Here is a 17,978-nt window from a genome sequence, read left to right as displayed (position 1 = left end):
TGGCTTATGTCTCCTTGGTAGCACACTGAGATGAAACCAGGATGGCAGCCAAAACCAAACACACACAGACACACACACATACACACACACACCCACACAAACTCACAAGTACATACACAAGTACGCACACACAGTCAATATTCCAGCCTTGAATCCAAACACCCCTTGCATCTGCCAATTACGAACTAGAGCCGTTTGTGGAGAAAACATACAGCACTCTAAACTTAGCAGTGCTCCATACACACACTGTGAGTCAGTAGTGCAAAACACAACAGCGGAGGACCCCCCAGGTGAAATCCCAGAATATCGACTGGATGATTCAACTCTTTAGATTCGTTAGGCTTTCTCTTTTTTCCAAATCCTTTGTAAACACCCAGTGAAAAACCTTCACTCAGATATCCTCTCTTTTGCAGCTGTGATAATCCTCCCTATGACAGCACATAATCATTGTGCATGGATGATAACAGCGCAGAGTCCATTGAGAAAACCTTGGTATCTGATTCCCATCTAAGGAACAGCTTGAGATGGCATGGCCTCCAGGCTTCCCTCTGTCCCTCTGTCCGGGTTTGGAGGCGATCTTTTGATCTGCCGAGGAAGGCTACCACATGCTAGGAAAAAAACTCATGCTAAGCTAGGTGTTCATTCCTTTCATGCCGGACCAGAGGGAAATTCGATAAGCACTGAATTGTGAGTCTCTATGCTACTCCGACCCTGATGTGCTCACTATCCGTGTCAGACACTTCCCTGAGTCTTGTTTTCCACACCTTTAAGAATGCAGTACATAAGATGAAAAAGTTTGGGGAGGAAATACAATGTTTGAGCTGTCATGCCCTCTCCACTGCCTCAAAGCTGTTTGCGAGCTTTGTTCTTTTCCATCTAGCCTATTCACTGCACTGAAACAACCGGCAGCTCAAACTTTGCTGAATTCTTGTTTATATTAGACGCTGCAATATCTTACTCCACTCTGCGAATATATTTGCAGGAAATAATCCAATCAGACGTTCCATTTCTGCGGTACGTTTTTATTGTTATCTTTTGTTTCCTTGTATACAAAAGCCATTAATTTCTTTTTTTTTTTCTCCTTTCACAATGATGTCTGGGTTTATTAAAAGGATTTTATGAAACTCAGCTGGGAAAGAGGGATGGAGACACTGCTGAAACAGCTTATAAATATGGTGATGTGCGTGCTGTGATCTTAAAGTGATACAGTTAGAAGATCCAGTGAAGAGAGGCAGGGACAGTGAGTGTGCTGTAACACAGAGAAAGATAGATAGATGGATAGATAGATAGAGAGAGAGAGAGAGAGAGAGAGAGGTGATGAGGGGCTGAGGGAGTCTAACTCAGAGGAGGGAAGAGGGGGTTGGGGGTCTAGACAAAGTGCTTTCATTAATTCCATTTGTTTCTGTAAAAGGGTATGATAGTGTGACCTTTGCAGGATCCAACCCAGCTCCATCATTTTTACTCATTATGCAAGAGGCCGATAAGATCCAAGCTGACACCTGCCTCCTCAGGGGGCGATTAAACAATAAATGAATCCTCTGCAACTTTGTAAACTTACTATCTGTGTCTCTGTGAGTGAAGAGGAAAGATAAACCACAGAGGAAAAAAAAACATCGAAAAGCTAATATGACTGCAGGGCATTTCAAGAACCCATAAAAACTGCCATTAGCCTTAATGGTCTGAGCTACAATTAAAGCAAAAGCAGTCCCGTTTGGTGAAAAAGATTTTATTCAGCATTTATCCTGGGTAGAATCATGCTGTTTTAATACGAGCCATGGATAGTCACTCTATGCAGAACAAATTACTAAGAGAAGGGTCGACTGGAACTCAACAGAGCATAAAATGTATTTTAGCATCGTCTTGCCAGTCCACCTCTTGAAGCCTTTCTGAAACCATGCAGGTCTGTTTCTCTGACTGACAGATCTCAGGACCAATGGAATTCGATTAATAGAAGCAAAGTATTACTCTACCGACAGTGAGAGGAAGTTGCATGAGATAGCCCTTTCAAGTCTGAATGCTGCAGTGCCTCTTTAAAGACATTTCTCAGCTCACTTCATTAATTCAAGCACGACAGTTAATTAGGCAATAGATTTTGATATTAGAGACTTTCACGCCGCTGCAGCATGATGCACAAATATTCTGCTATCACTGGTGAATTTTAATCAGCCACAATGCAGTTGTTTTAATACAATTGGCTGTAACATATGCGGTGTTTCCAGAAACCTTAATTCTGTACACCGAACCTCCTGGGCCTCCCCATACAGCCTTTCCCAATGGGAATACAATGGAGGACAGCATGTCATTACTGGCCTCTACTGTATGTTGCTGTATGATGTATATATAGAGTCACTGCATGGATTCCTAGATTTGCAACACAATAAGTGTTTCGCAATAGCTGTTTCCCCCTCCATTGGGATTCTGACACAGCCCCTTATATTAAGAACCACACTGCTTTCTCTTCCCACCACCTACACTTCTATGTGGCATTCCAGTGAAATTACACTCTCATAGTAGGGATATTTGACACGTGAATCGTCACAGCAGAAGGCTGGTTTCATAACATGCAGGATTTTATTTATGATATAACGGCATATGATATGATAAGGATGATAATATTACGATTTTTACCTGTTGGAGTTTTGCCGCTCATCTATCTAAAATACTTTAACCATCAGACAGAAGTGGACTTCAGCAAAATGATTTAATACGTTGCTAATGAGACACATGTAGGATGGAAATGGCATGACACATCTTTTAATCCTTTCCATTTCCTTCTTCCAGCTATTTTCTTTTGGAGAGCCTCTCCAGCTCTTTGTTGCACAGTACTTTGCTGCGATCAATTTCCTGTGAACTTGGTCTTTGTCTCTGTGAGCTGTTCCTCTGAATTAAAACCGGGGAGAGGAAACAATGTTCCTAGCGCTCAGAAAGCGCCCGGTGGGGCTCCCACCCTGTGTGGGGGATAGGAGGGCATGCCACAGCACTCCTCCAGGCGCCTGGGCACCAGCCTGAAATACATTAGCTTTCACATTAGAGCCTAATAAGGAAGAGCAGCGGCGGCTTCTGCACCCTGCTAGCATCTTTCATGTGCCCAATTACTGACAGATCCCCAAAATCATATTCACCTTTTACTGTCTTTAATTAGTTCTTTATCACCACTGCTTTTTCTGGGTGTCAACTCCGGGCCCAATACACTCCTGTCAGCATGCTGGGAGACGACTGCATTAATCAGGAACTGATATCCCCCGAAGATGCTGAAGCATTTAGGATCTGTCTCACACACCGGATTCCAGGGGTTTCTGTCACTGTGGGTTATCCACACATGGCATTGTCATCTCAGGCAAAATTGCAGTAGATACCACAGAGTTGAATAGAACAGAGAAATAGACTGCTGCTGTGGGAGTGTGAGATCAGAATAGGGGAAGAATTGAATGTCAAATGAAGTCATTGAAAGGTATTTACACTTTTCTAGTGTGCAAAGTATAACTGTGACAGGTATGTTATCATGTTAGATGAAATGGGGCATTCTTTGTATATGATCAATGGTACTATAAAGCAAACATATACCAAAATGAAATTTCTAAATCATGTCAAAACACTGGCATTTGTATGTCATGTCATGTCACAAGGCTTATTAAATCTATTTTGCAAGGAAGTTTTTAAAAAAGAATTTCTAAAAAAATCCCTTTGAATTGTTAGCAGCTCATCACTGACTTAACAACTGTGCAGTATGTGTCTATTAGTGAAAATCCTGACAGGAGGTATGGATTTTAAGGGAGGAGAACAAGAACATGTGGTCCTGATAGGTGTGACATGTTTTTAATTCTACATTAACATCTTCCTGGTGGAGCCAAACAGGGCCTGCCATTAGACATTCATTATATTGATTTTGCAGCAGCGCTGTGTCTCGTAGGAAAATGAGTTTTCTCCCCTTTTTGTCTGTCAGCTAATTATTGAAAACAAGATTTGCTTCTGATTAAGGGAGCAGATCGTTGTCGCCGCAGACACATTGACATGTACAAAACACCTGAGGTTAGTGGAGGGAGGTGGGTGGGTGGATATGGCTGGGGCAAGGTCTCTCCTCCTTAAGCCTATTAAAAAAACAGATGCCAGATTTTACAAGGTTTGCTGTAACAGGGTGGATTAAATAGCACCATAAATGTCTGGATTACTCTTCTCTCATTTCATGCATTGAATTCATACAAACATTTATGTAACATTAAGGCAGTGTTTGCATCTCCAATTCCAAGCCCTCACAGAGAGGATATCTTTGCTCTCTGGCCTTGTTTTGGGTGACAGCGGGAGTTTAATTTGCTATTGCCCGCTGTGTGGAAATTGCTAACAGTTTTCCCTCTGTATCATCTTACTTAATGTATATAGCACACAAAACTAACTAACTAGGTGCTCAGCCATGCACAGCAATCCTTTTTACTTTCAGATACAGAGATCATGATTTCCAAAAGATCTCCTGAAAACCTGAAAAGACACTTTTTAATCAGCGACTGGGGAATACATTAGAGGTTTTAGTGTTTAGCGTTCTAAAATCGGCATCATCTCAATTCCTTTGACCTGTCCAAATGTAAATGTCATTCCTCTCCATCAACTCCACTCACTAGAGATAAACATGTGACCTTTTCCAGCTCCTTACCTGTAATCAGCTGTGCTGAGTGTGGAGATGAGATGGGAACAGGAGGGATAACAGCAGTAAGGGAAGAGAGTGTTTTGGGGGCACCTTGCTGACCAGCCCCACCTTTAAAAAGTAACTGACTTAAAAAAAATAATAAAGTTTAAAGTTGTTTGACATCAAGGGACAAAGTGTTATTCAATAATATTGAACAAGCAAACCTAGACAGAAACTATGGTGAAGAACATTAGCTCTCTATGGGCTTGCCTGCATGGTCTTATTATGGATGCCCATGGCTATGGGTAATAGCATTGCACTGTCCATACAAAGGTTTTCCCATCTCATATCAGCCCAAGCTGTATATGATAAATCAGTAATGGAGGGATTTGATGCTAGTTTGCCCTGTGGAGCTCTTCCTCCCCTTTGACCCCAGCGCCATAAACAGTCTCCCATCCCAGGAGGGAGAAAGTAATTGCTCATTTTGTAGATACAGCGCCTTGTGACCAAGCACCTACTTAATTATTTACATTTCTTCCTGGTTGGCCTATCCTACGTATCACGCAGCGATATTGAAATATGACAGAGAGCTTGCCAAAACTCCCCTCCTCTCCCCTGAGATGTCTTTCAAAAGACATAGTGATGCATATTTCTTATCTGTTGTTTTTTTTTAAGATAATAAGTTTGAGCAAAGTGTATCTGACTCAAGTAAAATGCACATTTTTTTGTTCTATGTTGAGCAGAGGGGTGGGGTTATTTTGCTGTGATGTAGTGAGGCTATAGGCCATAGCCGCAGGTAGAATGCCAGAATGCACAATGCAGAGAACAGGAGTAATTGATCTGCGTTGCTGTCTATTCTCGGTTTCGCTGCAATATTTCTGGAACAAGCGCTGCGATACAAACCCTTGATCAACATGCTGAATCATTACATGCAATTCTCCCGCTGAGTCATAAATCATATTGGGAATGGAAGCAGGAGTTCCTTTTTTTCTTTTGTTTCCCCACACTACATTTTCAAATTTGAATCCTCAATGTCTTCATTTCTTTCTCATTGTTATTCATGTGCATCCTTTAGAAGAAAAGGTGAAAATAACATTGGCTGCCTAAGCCAGGCTTTTGACTTGTTACCCACAACTTATATGAGAAGCGGAAAAAATAGATGCTGGGTACAATATAGTTGCAGACATCTCCCCTCCAAAAAAATCAATAAAATTGATAATAAATTGTGTAGGCGTGCTTTGTCTTTCTTTGCCTTTCTGTGCACAGGTGAGGCTTCCCAGCGCAACAGCCACACTCTCAAATGACTTTGGGGGTGTATGAATTATGTATTTTTCATTCTCATTCAAACTCATCTTACAGTATGTTGGGGGCATTTGTAGATGGTGGGACGTATATACACACACAGAGGGGTTGGAAATGAGATGATTCCAGAAGGACTGTATGTAAATGCATTGCATCTGTTGTTTCTATCCGGCTATTTTCTTCTTTTAATGCTAATTCAATCTGTGTGAAGGTGGCGATCATTTCAGATATAAGAAATTGTTCACACACAGTACAGGCGGCTAAAGAGAGAGGCGATGTGAGGTAGAGAGTGAGAGAGAGAGAGACAAACCTCTCAGTGTTTATCAAAGTGGTCTAATCAGGTCACAGTCACCCATCTCTGACGTCACCTAATCTTACACTTGTGTGTCCCAAACACAGACTGATGACACTTTATGAGCCATTGCTCACTGATAATATTTACCCTGGTGCTTTGTTAAATACATTATGTCATCCGGTAATATTAGATCACGTAAGGCTCCATCATAAACCAGGTTTGGATCCCAGTGCCAGGGGAGTTGGAATTCAGATACAACGTCTAAATTGCGGGGTGCGTGTCTGTGTTGATGAATACAATGGGACAGATAAAGAAAGCAACACTAAGCCAGATGTTATATTCCTGGGTGTGTCTTCGGAGTCTGGCTCAGTTCTTCCTGGTTGCTGAGTTAAGCTGTTTGAGCAAAGCATCGTGGGAACTGCCACCTCCGCTGAGCAGGAGATGGAATCAGGTGCTCGTCACAGAGAGGGGAGGCAAAATTTCACCGGGATCCGCCTTAAACAAAGCTCAGCAAAAACTTTTGTTCTCATGACAAAAATGCAAAAAAAAAAAAAAGAAAAAACGAGCCCAACCCCCTTGAATAATATTTAGCAATAAATTCTTCACTTTCTTGGGAAATTAAGACTGTATTTTTTCTTTCACCTTTTTTGTGCAGCCTTGGCAGAATTTTTCTAAACTGAATTATGGAGTAATTTGCTGTGTCTTTGATGTGATAAATTTGAAGCCCTGCTGAAATGTACACAGACTGGAGGGTCTGTGAGCACCGATCAACGCTGTTACACTATATGGATGCCCCCCCCCCCCCTCCAAAAACAGAAAGATGAGACTGTAGCTGTTGGGCTTTTCTGCATAAAAGTGCTTCGTTCAGAGTCCGGGGGCTTCCTGATCGGGGCCGATTATACCGCTGTGGCTAGAAAAATGATGACTATTCAGGAGTAGAGAGGGATGCTGACTGGTAGTAACCTCCGGAAAAGGACAGTGAAATGAAGGCTGGGAAGCTGTGTGCATTGGGGGGGGGGGGTCAGATTCATTATAATGAGAGGCTAAAATTAAGAACATTTATCTGGGATGATCCTTCCACCATTCGTGTAATGCAAGTAGCATGTTCATGCACTTGTTCACCCTCCATTCCCCATTAAGGTGTGACGCTGTACTCATTCATTATTGAATTTCCCTGCTGCTCTTCCAATCTCCTTTCCTTTTTTTTAAGTTTTGCAATGAAACTGTTGGGGTTGAGTTCTGTTTTTTTCTCTCATTCAGTCTGGAAAAAATGCATAGGGTTCTGTGCTGTTTGTGGATCAATAGTGTTGCTCCATCGGTGAGTTCCTTGGTATGGGTGACACAGCTTGGCAGTTATTTGGAATTGAATTAGGGGGGTTGGGGAGGGAGGCAGAGATGATGAAGAGTATCAATCATTCTGTCTCTTGTGTGAAGTTATTTGTGGGTCGACAGAATCGGCAATAATGAAAGTTCACTTGTTGTTCACCACTGAGGGTTTGTGGGTAAATTTACTTTCCCCTTGACACCAGACCTGGGACAAAGGGAGCAAACCCTCTACAGAGGTAGCAGTGTCGACACAACCTGAGTGCTTCTCTCACACACCCAGTAAAGCTTTTGTCTTCACACCGTTTGTTATCACGTAAGCCTCTGGGATTTCGCAGTGCTTCCCTTCTCGGCCCACATACAGATTGCTGTGTCCGCCCTGTTTTATTACCCCTATTAACAGAATCATAGCTGCTGTTATGAGTTTTGCCTCATACCAAACAGATATCTGACAGTGTACCTATGACCCCTCCCTTGTCTCGTGACCTGTCCATAATTGCTTCCACAATCCAAGCACAGAACAACCTCTCTCTCCCTTCTCCTTTCTCCTCTCTCCTCGCTTGCAAAACCTCTATCCCCTCCTCTTCCCCTTTGTTCTGCGGGAGAGTGATCACCCCATCCCTCCAGAAAAGATTTGATAACATTACAGTGGAATTGCCCTCTCTGCTGTCTCAGTATTAGAGAGCGTGGTCGCGATGGAGAATAGTTTAAGTGAGATTGATTGAGCCCAGCTGGTCTGGAATCCTAGTGTGTCAGAGTTATTTATGCAGGGATTGGCTCATAACCTGTCAATCAGATGGATGGATGGACAACGCTGCGTAGCGGAGGCTGGGCCTGGGAATCCAGGAGAGGCCAACCCAGTCACACTGCGTGCCGGATGCATGATTTGCTAGGTGACTGGGCTGGAGGGGCAGCGTGCCGAGTGGTGCTGCAGATCCACCCAGAGTCTGTGGCTGGTATGGGAGCTTGAGGATATGTCCAGACGGATAGACTTGGTGTTATGAGAATACAATTCTGTCTCAAACATATGACGCTTACCAGATGCATCCATTCCTCCTATGTTTAGACTTTAACCAATCTGTCACCTGACATAGAGGGCTAAATGTGTTCTGGCTTATCAGGCTTATAGACTGCAGCACATGGAGGCTGGCCTGGTACTATAGTTGCATAAAACTCTATGAACCCCTTTACATTAACTTGCATCCTGGATTGCAATCAGAGTAGTGCAAAAGGGGACATATATGTGCTTATGTGTTTAATATGCAATGTGATTGTGTGTTTACCCTGTGTATGATGTGTACATGCAACTGAGAAGCATAGAAAACAGGCGACAGGCAACTCAGATAGTAGCATACTTGTCAGAAAGTGTCAGAACTTGTCAGGATTCTTGTGGAAGATTAGGTACTTACTGTCAGTTTTAAAGGATGTAAATATTAATTTAGGGGTGTAAATATAATCCAGCTACATAAATTCTAGACACAATCTGAATATTAGACACACATTAATGCCAAATGTTAAAGGGGCCTATGATCTAGTAAGAGATATAAAGGACAAAAACAGATCATGTACATCTAGACAGAATATTGCTGTGATAGCTGTATTGAAAATCCACTCAGCGCATCAAGCAGAACTATTGAAGTAATCTCTTTACAAGGTTTTCCTTATGAATCTTTATGACACACAAGTTCAGCTCATCAGTTGAAACAAATCTAGTTTGGCATTCACTCTGCTAGAAAAACAAAGGTATTTCAAAGACAGACAGTGCAGTAAGAATTGCAGTAGGGAAAAGCTAGTGTGAATTTTTATCTGTGCCAATTTATCCACAAATTAGAGGGTTTGATTTGCATAGCACATATTATCCCTACACATAATATTGCCAGTAATTGCCCAGCCACCCAACTTCATTATCCTATAGAAAGAGGAATATCAGGCAACAATTGGCTGTTCTTCACATAGGTGACACCCTTTACATACAGTAAGAGGTTACAGTAATGACACCACGGACCCTCTGAACTGAAGGATTTGCATATTGATAGAATTCAGTGCAGAAACCTCCGGTGAAAACTAGATGGTAAAATCTCACTAATAACTGAGTTTATTTGAATATCAAGAGAATATTGGTGGGAGCAGAGAAATTAGATCATTTGATTTTCCAGCCATCCTTTGTTTTTCATCCATGTTTTCCACCATTTCTCTGGCTTTCAAATCACAATATCAAACGTAATGCATTAACATTTTCTTACTCTAATACTATAGATGTAATGTACCGGTGAATCTTTTTGAATATTGCCATACATGTGTAGAGAACTTCAAACAAGTGCGTATCTGCACTCTTCTCCCGAAAATATTCACCCTGAAACTCAGTTACACTTACGGGAGCATACGTGAAAATCTATTTCTGCTTGTTTCCAGATGTAAAAAACAAAATAAATCTTTGTGATGAATTATGATGAGGTTCCATAACAGATTCCACATCCTAACTTGTGCAAGTTGATCAAATGCAATTCCTTTCCTTAGCCTATTGCTGACTTGTTATGGTTTTACAGTGAATAACTACTGTATGAGCTGATAAATGAGGTGGCTGACTGTCCGGGTTTTGGTGTTATCTCGGGGCTGCTATGTACAGCCGGCTGCTGTGTAGGTGGTGAAGGTAGGTGACAAGAAGAGAGGGAGGAAAGGAGGGAGAAGGGGGTTGGGAGAGAGAGAGAGAGAGAGAAAGAAAGAGAGAGAGAGAGAGAGAGAGAGAGTGACAGAAAGACACAGAGACATACAGAGGGTGGAGAAGACAAGAAAAAACGGGGGTTGGGGTGGAAGCTTATGGGTGCCTGGTCTGTCAGGCATGCGATGTGTGATAGTAGCTCATTTTTTTTCCACCACAGAATATAGTGAGGGTGATATTGTGTCTGTGATGGTGCCACACCCCTGTCAGAGGGGAGCTCAGCTGGGTTTGAGGCTAATTAGATGAGCTGTGCTCCTCGCTGATGCACAGCAAAACTATGTGGGCTGGTGGATAGTGATGTGCACAGGTAAAGAAGCACATCATCAGACAGTTTTTGAGATGGATGGATGGATGGATGGGTGGATGGATGGATAGATGGATGGACCAACTAACAACATTAAAAATAATTGATATGTACTGTATATACCTTGGTGTGTCTGCTGATGAATAACAGATAAAGAAACATTTGCAGCATGTTGAAATATATCTCAACTTCCTCACATACAAGATTATTAATTTTCTTTATCATAATTCTTCATGATTTTAATACTGTATGGGCCAATAACATTTGGTTTCATTTGCTATGAAAATATTCTGAGAACCTGGCAGATTCACAGCATCTTTTCGGTTACAGTGTAGCTGTCAAATAGATTATAATTCATGAGAGAGAAGATTTGCTACACTTTGCCCATCCCTCACTTATCATAGAATAGCACATTTAGAAGAATGAAATTTGCAGGATCCTTATGAATGAGCCTCTGGGTTCCATTTTCAATTATCCTCATGTCTGACTGGTAATTGTCAGTGACTGGCAGTTATTGTATTTGCCACATGAAAACACAGTGGTGCTGTTTTCAGTACAGTTAAAAATGTACTATATAGTCTTATTGAAAATAGTCTAAATGAAAACATTTAAGTAGAAAAAAAGACAAATACTGTGAAAAGGGGAGGGTGACTTTGAAGGGCTTCAGTAACCTCTGCGTGCATCCAACAGAGATGTACCTATTGTATAAAATGCCACCTTCAAATTAAATGTCAAAACTTCAGCCTACCAGTGGCACCAAGTTTGTGCAGTTTTTAAGTTTATTTAAGTCACAAAATCGGGCCAGGATTTATATTAGACACTGACAGCTGGTAGAGCATTAAGGGTGTTTAAAAAGATATAGCATATAGTGTTCTCCACACTGCAAACTTTTAACCCAGTGTTGTCCTTTCCCCTAGACTAAGAGCCACTATATTCCCTTTTCACCAGTCAGTGTGAAATGTAAGGTATGGAGGTATGGTTTGAAAATGGTTTATATGTTCCGTCATAAGTAATAGCACTAACCTGTTGTATTAATATCTATTGTGCGTCACTTTATTATGCACAGAGAATGAAATATATGTGGGTAAGTGCAAGGAATATTTCTCAGATCACATATTTCTCACAGCTACATCTTATCTATGATGTATTTTCTTTTCATATTTCTACATAGAAATAGCTCCTTGAGTGTGTGCCAGATTATGTGCCAGATATGAGAGGTGGCAAGGGAGAGAGAAAAATGGAAAGAAGCAGTAGGAAGCGGAGGAAAAGAACTAGAGTTAGAGAGAGGAAAAATGGACGGATGTTGGTAGGAATTAATGACAGGCTGAGAGATGGGGAGAGAGAAAAGATGAGAGAAGGATAGACTGATGGACTAATATGGCGAGAGTCGAGGGCAAAAGGAAAGAGGGTTGAATAGTAGAGCTTAGGGAGAGTAATGTGTGCGGGGTACAGTGCCTTAATGCACTACTCTTCACCACCAGCACTTCTACAAACCAATCACCAGAGAGGCCAATAATCAAATACAGGTAATTGAGTGCAGTGTAAACTAGGCAGTGCTCCTCAAGAGGTTCTTTGTGTTTGAGGAGACCCACCGACTCGCTTCCTCTCTCCTGTGTGTGTTTGCTTGTGTGTGTGTGTGTGTGTGTGACTGCGTGCATGTGTGTGTTTGAAGTGTGAAGCGGGGGGGCTGGCAGAGCTCTGAGACACACTCGAGGAGTGTGAGTGGGGCGATTCGGGGGCATGGCTGACGCAAGCGGAGGGGCCGATGAGACGGGTGGGGGGGGGGGGCTCAGCTTGCAGATGGGCTCAGCAGGGAAGCGTGTGTGAGAGGTGGGCGAGCTGAGGACTCTGAGGCACGACTCCAGTGCGCCTCAAAGGTAGGAGGGCCTCTCACCAGCTCAAATATCGGTGCTCAGTGTGCAAATGAGGCTCAGTAAGCGAGTGACGGAGTATCACGCCGCCACCATGTGCAAGTCTGGGTCAATGTGTCAATTCATCAATGTTCTCTTTGCATTGGCTGGTTCAGTGATGACTAACAGGATTTGTTTACATCCTATTTTGTGCAACTGATATGATATGGTATAAGATAAGTTTTGTTTCTTGTTTTTCACTTGTCTTAGTGTTTTTATGTTAATTTGTGTCAGTCTTGGACCCCAGGAAGACTAGCTGGTCGTCAAGGTGTCAGCTAATGGGGATCGTTTTAATAAACAATGATCAATAAACAATATGATATAAGATGTTCAAATTACTTTTTCTATTGTATTGGAGAACTATTAAATTGATTACATTTCCATGGTTGTACATATACACCCATACACAAACACATAACTTAATAACATAATTTATCTATATAACATCTGTTTGGACCTGTGTGTTTGTGTACATATGTGTGCATGTGCAAGTGTGCACACGCATCTGTGTGTCAATGTGTGCGTGTGTACCTGTATGCATGTGGGCTACTTGTGGTTTGAGGGAGCAATACATCTGTTTGGAGAAGTGGAAAATTTATGCTCTGACATGGTTAGCCTTTCTCCATGCCAGCCTGAAAAGGGGCAGGAAAACATCCAGAACAGATTTTCCGTAATGTAAATGACATCTGTCTGTTTCCTTCTTTTGGAGATACAAATGAAGTGCTCAGGGCGAGGTCCCCATCTATTCTGCTTGTAATGGTAAGAGACAGCAAGGTAAGCTTGGCACGATGCCTCATGTCTGCTATGCCTCAGCAAATAAATGGAAAAAAGGACAAGAAAGAGGCACTTAAATGGTACAAATGAAGTCACATAAACTTAGAGGTCTTAGAAGTATGCGGACTGCACAACGTATGCCAGTGTGTGTTAATATTTCATAAAGCCTGTATGTTGGGACAAACATAAATTAATAATCTGAGGGAAATTGTCTCCAGAGGCAAAGACTTGACTCGCCCTGTCTTACTGAAAGCGACAAGTGTACCATGAAAGGATCTGTCCCTGACCTCTCATGTTGATACAACGCACCCCCACCCACCCCCCACCACCACCCCCACCCACCCTCCATCCCCCTTAACCACCAACCTCTCAGCCCGCCGCATCACTTGCATCCCTCTCAAAAGATCTTACATATGTAAGAACTGCATGTTTACATGTAGAAGTCTCAGTGAATGTTGTCTGATGTTATAGATACACCCAATTCTACATTCCCCTGACACAGATGGGTCACGCGTAGCCATACTGTGTAGCTGCAGCCAATTTGCCTTCCTGAGCTGACAGCTGATCACAGCAGAGCAGCTAGCCAGGGCCTCTACACCACGATCGCCACAATCAAACAGAGGCAAATGGCAGAGCCAGAGGAGGGAGGAACGGCTAATTGAAAGCCAAACACTCCACAGCCCTCCGGGACGGTCTTTTTTGTACACGGAGCGTGCCGAGTGCTCTGTATTTATGGGGGAAAATCAGATTCTACAAATGATGAGGAGTCCCCTCCGATGGCGCTGGAGCCTCCTCGTGCAGCGTGGCGCGTGGTGCTGAATGCGGGAGGAACAGCTTGGCGGTTCCCTCAGGAACAGACCTGCCGACTATCTGCAGCTGGTGCTGAGAATTGTCATTTTTAAATATTCACATATTTAATCAGCTGAAAGGGCTCTCACATCACACGCACGTACGCATACACACGCGCGCGCACGCACACACACACACACACGCACACACACGCACACACACACGCACACAGACTATATGCAACCACACGCACTGTACCTAAACACACAAGCTGTATGCACACACTCTTACACACACTAATAAGCACATGCACATGTACAAAGACACACACACACACACACACACACAAACACAAAGCCATTATGCTAGTAAGCCAACAGCGTGTGGAGGGTGTGCTGTAGGGTTTGCTAGCAACAGAAATATTTATAGTGTGATTATGATTTATGATTGTGTGATTTATGAGATTTTGTGAAGTATGAGTTTTGTTGATCATTGTCTATGCAGCTTTTCATTATTTTATGTAAACATATTTTTATGCAATGCACAGCAGTGAAATGATATCTGGAAGGAGTGTGAATGTTCATATATGTTTTATTCTGAGTTCAGTTTTACACTGGCATCACTTAGTATTGAATGATCCTGACAAATTCATGAACCATTAGAGAGACCATTATAATTTCAACCACAAACACCTTCTTCCCTGAAGTTTTCATTCTGGGTCTGCCATGCTTTTGACTTCTGTGAGTTCATAAATGACAGTCCTTGAATGTCCTTGACTCTTAAAATTGTATCACGACACCAAACGTCAAAATCTCATGTAAGCAGAAAACTAGGTTTTGCAAATGGGATTGACATAATTGAAAAGAAGAGCTGACAACTGAGCAAAGCTGATATGCCAATTTAGACAGCATATTTTCCCTCGTACAAAATACCATTTGCTGAATTGTAATGTATGAATCAGACGTGACAATTTCAACTGGCAAATTAACGCATAATACCTGACCTCTTTTTCATCGTTGTTGTGCAGGAACTAAACAGAAGTGATCGCTTGAGCAAAAGCATTACAACTGGTATGGATTCTATGTTACACCCAAGAGGATAAAATATTCACACTAACGATGTGAAACTGGCAAATATTTCTGATACTGCAGTGAGATTCTGAGGCAGCGTCAATTAGCTAGGTGCAGTGCTTTGACCTGTCACCAGGATATCTGAGTGCCTTTTATCATGGTGCACAGTGTGGAGTGTGAGAGGCATCATCTTTAATCATGTGTTGTTGTTTTTTTTTGTTTTTTTTTGCCGGGGTAAAAATATGTCCCTACGCCATGCAGAGTCCCCAGACAGCCATGTTGTTTACTGCCGATTAACAAAGGGAAGGGAAGTCAAGACTGTGACACCAGGTAACGTGAACGAGGTGCCACAATACCACAGCAGGAACACAGGAAGAATTCCAAAGCAGCGAGTCTGAAAGAGCATGAGCGAGACACAGAGGGAGGGAGGGAGGGAGGCAGAGAAAGAGAGAGAGAAACAGAGAGAGAGAGAGAGAGAGAGAGAGAACGAGGAAGAAGCAGAGACAATGATTTTACCTCCCTATCGATCTTCCTTGCCAAATCCTTCCTCACAGAATGGAAAAAGAGTGCTTGGGTGGTCATGTATTCTCCTATTCTGAAAAAAAGATGCAGATGAAAAAGACAAACATCTCTATGAGGTCTGCAGTTTGCCAGGTTACTATTTCACAGACACGTTTTATCACATAGAGAACAGTCCATCTGTAGTGATGAATAGACGGTATTGCTGGAAAAATAACATCATGACATGCCAAATTTCAGTCAGGTGCTAAGACGTGAATATCAAGTGTGCTTTACAGGTGATGTTTAATGTAGACATTGTTAATATTTGATTTTGTTTTGGACTAACAGTCCAATGCATCACAACCAGACTTGATTGGCTCACCTCACTATACAGTTTCTAATATCCTTCCAATCAGGCACATTTGCAGCATGTGAACTCACACGCTTCTATTTTGACTGCTCTGCCTGTGAGGACTTACCCTGCATTCACATGCTATCAGATGTATCAGAAAAATCAATTTCCTACTTGGAAAATTCACATAAATCCCATTCAGAGTCAGATGATGAAGTCAGAAAGTCAGAGAAAATATCAAGTTTCCAAGTTATGACGCCATGATAACATTTAATCTTCTCAACATGGTGGAAAAATACATTTTTCTGTCAGTCATCAGTAAGAAAACATTTATATACACCTGCACCGTTATGGTAAGCCAGACTAACCAACATAACTTTTTCAAAGCAAGAAGCTGCCAAATCCACATCATCCTTTTCAGTCCATGTTTGCCTATGGTTTATCTTTCAGGTTTGATTTTTCGACAAAATAAATGAATGCAATGCTGTTTAGCAGCCGATTTGGAAGTTGTGGATGTCAGACCTTCCCACCTGCACTTGAACGCTCAATCAGTCTTCAAATTAATTCAATAAACACCCTTTTTTTTTATAAATCATCATGAAAAACATCATTCTTATCCTGTGCCATAGTATATTTGAAAACAAAATCATGAAAATTGGATATCATGGGATGTTTCTACCTCAGCTTGTGGTCTCTAGATATTGGCTGCCCACCAAGGTGTGACCACAAATATGCCACACACACAGACACTCAACACAGCTTGACCAGGCAAATCCCACTCTAATTGACCCCAGAGCATGTGTTGGACTCTGCAAACATTTTGGAAGAAACTAATGAGAAGTGACACGACAACTAGGAGGCCCAGGATGACACATCTACCCTACATCACTGTGGGCGACGTCACTTCCAGATTCACTAATATCCTAAAAATACATTTTCAACAGGACGGGGACTGTGCCAAAGGATCAAACAGGCACAAGCGGTACACCAGCTGGTACCACAGAGAACACCTTGGATTCCTGCCGCACAGCGACTGACGTAACTCTGCCCAGGTGAAGGGATTAACAGGTTTGTGAGTAACAACGATGAGTGACAGGGAGGGAGAGGTGGAAGACTGCTATTTTGGTGGTCTAATGCTTTTAGATGCTTTCTCTTGTCGGAATATCCTGGAAGTCACTGCAATATCTCATTAAATATTACATATCTGGCAGTTAATAACTTATCTTTTCTGCTTTATTTTGACGAGTTGTAAAGCATAATCTTGTAAGGGTAAACGTCCTTAAGGGTCATTTTAAAACAAAATCATACTGCTGAAATCAATGCCTGTTTAAAGAATTTAACGTCGAAGCATATTTATTTTTTTATTACTTGGAACAACTCTGTCCTCAATATGCCTCTCAGTGGCCAAATATAAATGACTGTCCTCACAGCTGAAGCATAATTCAATAAGCTTACATACAATAGCAGTATGACATGCTACATCTTCTTCCATAATTAGGTTACTATTTCCCTTCCCCAAGGAGCCCAGTGTCAGTAGGATGAATATAGCTGATTATTTGTCTCTTCTGCTGCTATCTCACTGGATGTCTTTCGCCATACCTGAACAAATACAAGCCCAGCTCTGTGCATATCATTACAGTCCTGCCAGGAACCCTATAGATGCACAAAGAGACAGTCAGCTGGCTGAGATTCTCCTCAAGCTGCAATTTGAAATTGAATCCACTATGGAAAAGGCATTGAGATTGTCACTAGGATTGGTCTAAAGACGGGAATTCTGGCACCAAAATGCCTGGATCATTAGGATTTTTCTCATCAATATACGCATACTTTAAAAGTTATGATTTGTAAATGGAAAATGTATTCCAAATATCTAACCCTAACCCTATATTGAAGTGAAACATAATCTCTCACACCTTTTGTGCCTGGACTAGTATTTCATATATTTACTTGGGGCAGCAGGGTGACACAGGGAGTAGACAGACTGTCCTTCAAGTAGCAGACCCAGGTTCAAGCTCCTGTGT

The sequence above is a fragment of the Centroberyx affinis genome, unplaced genomic scaffold (assembly GCF_046629955.1).
Source record: "Centroberyx affinis isolate AG114_WGS23_722 - 3 ecotype Tasmania unplaced genomic scaffold, CSIRO-AGI_Caff_v1 ptg001285l_1, whole genome shotgun sequence".
Classification (NCBI taxonomy): domain Eukaryota; kingdom Metazoa; phylum Chordata; class Actinopteri; order Beryciformes; family Berycidae; genus Centroberyx; species Centroberyx affinis.
The sequence above is the reverse complement of the archived record's forward strand: the minus strand, read 5'-3'. Positions refer to the sequence as shown.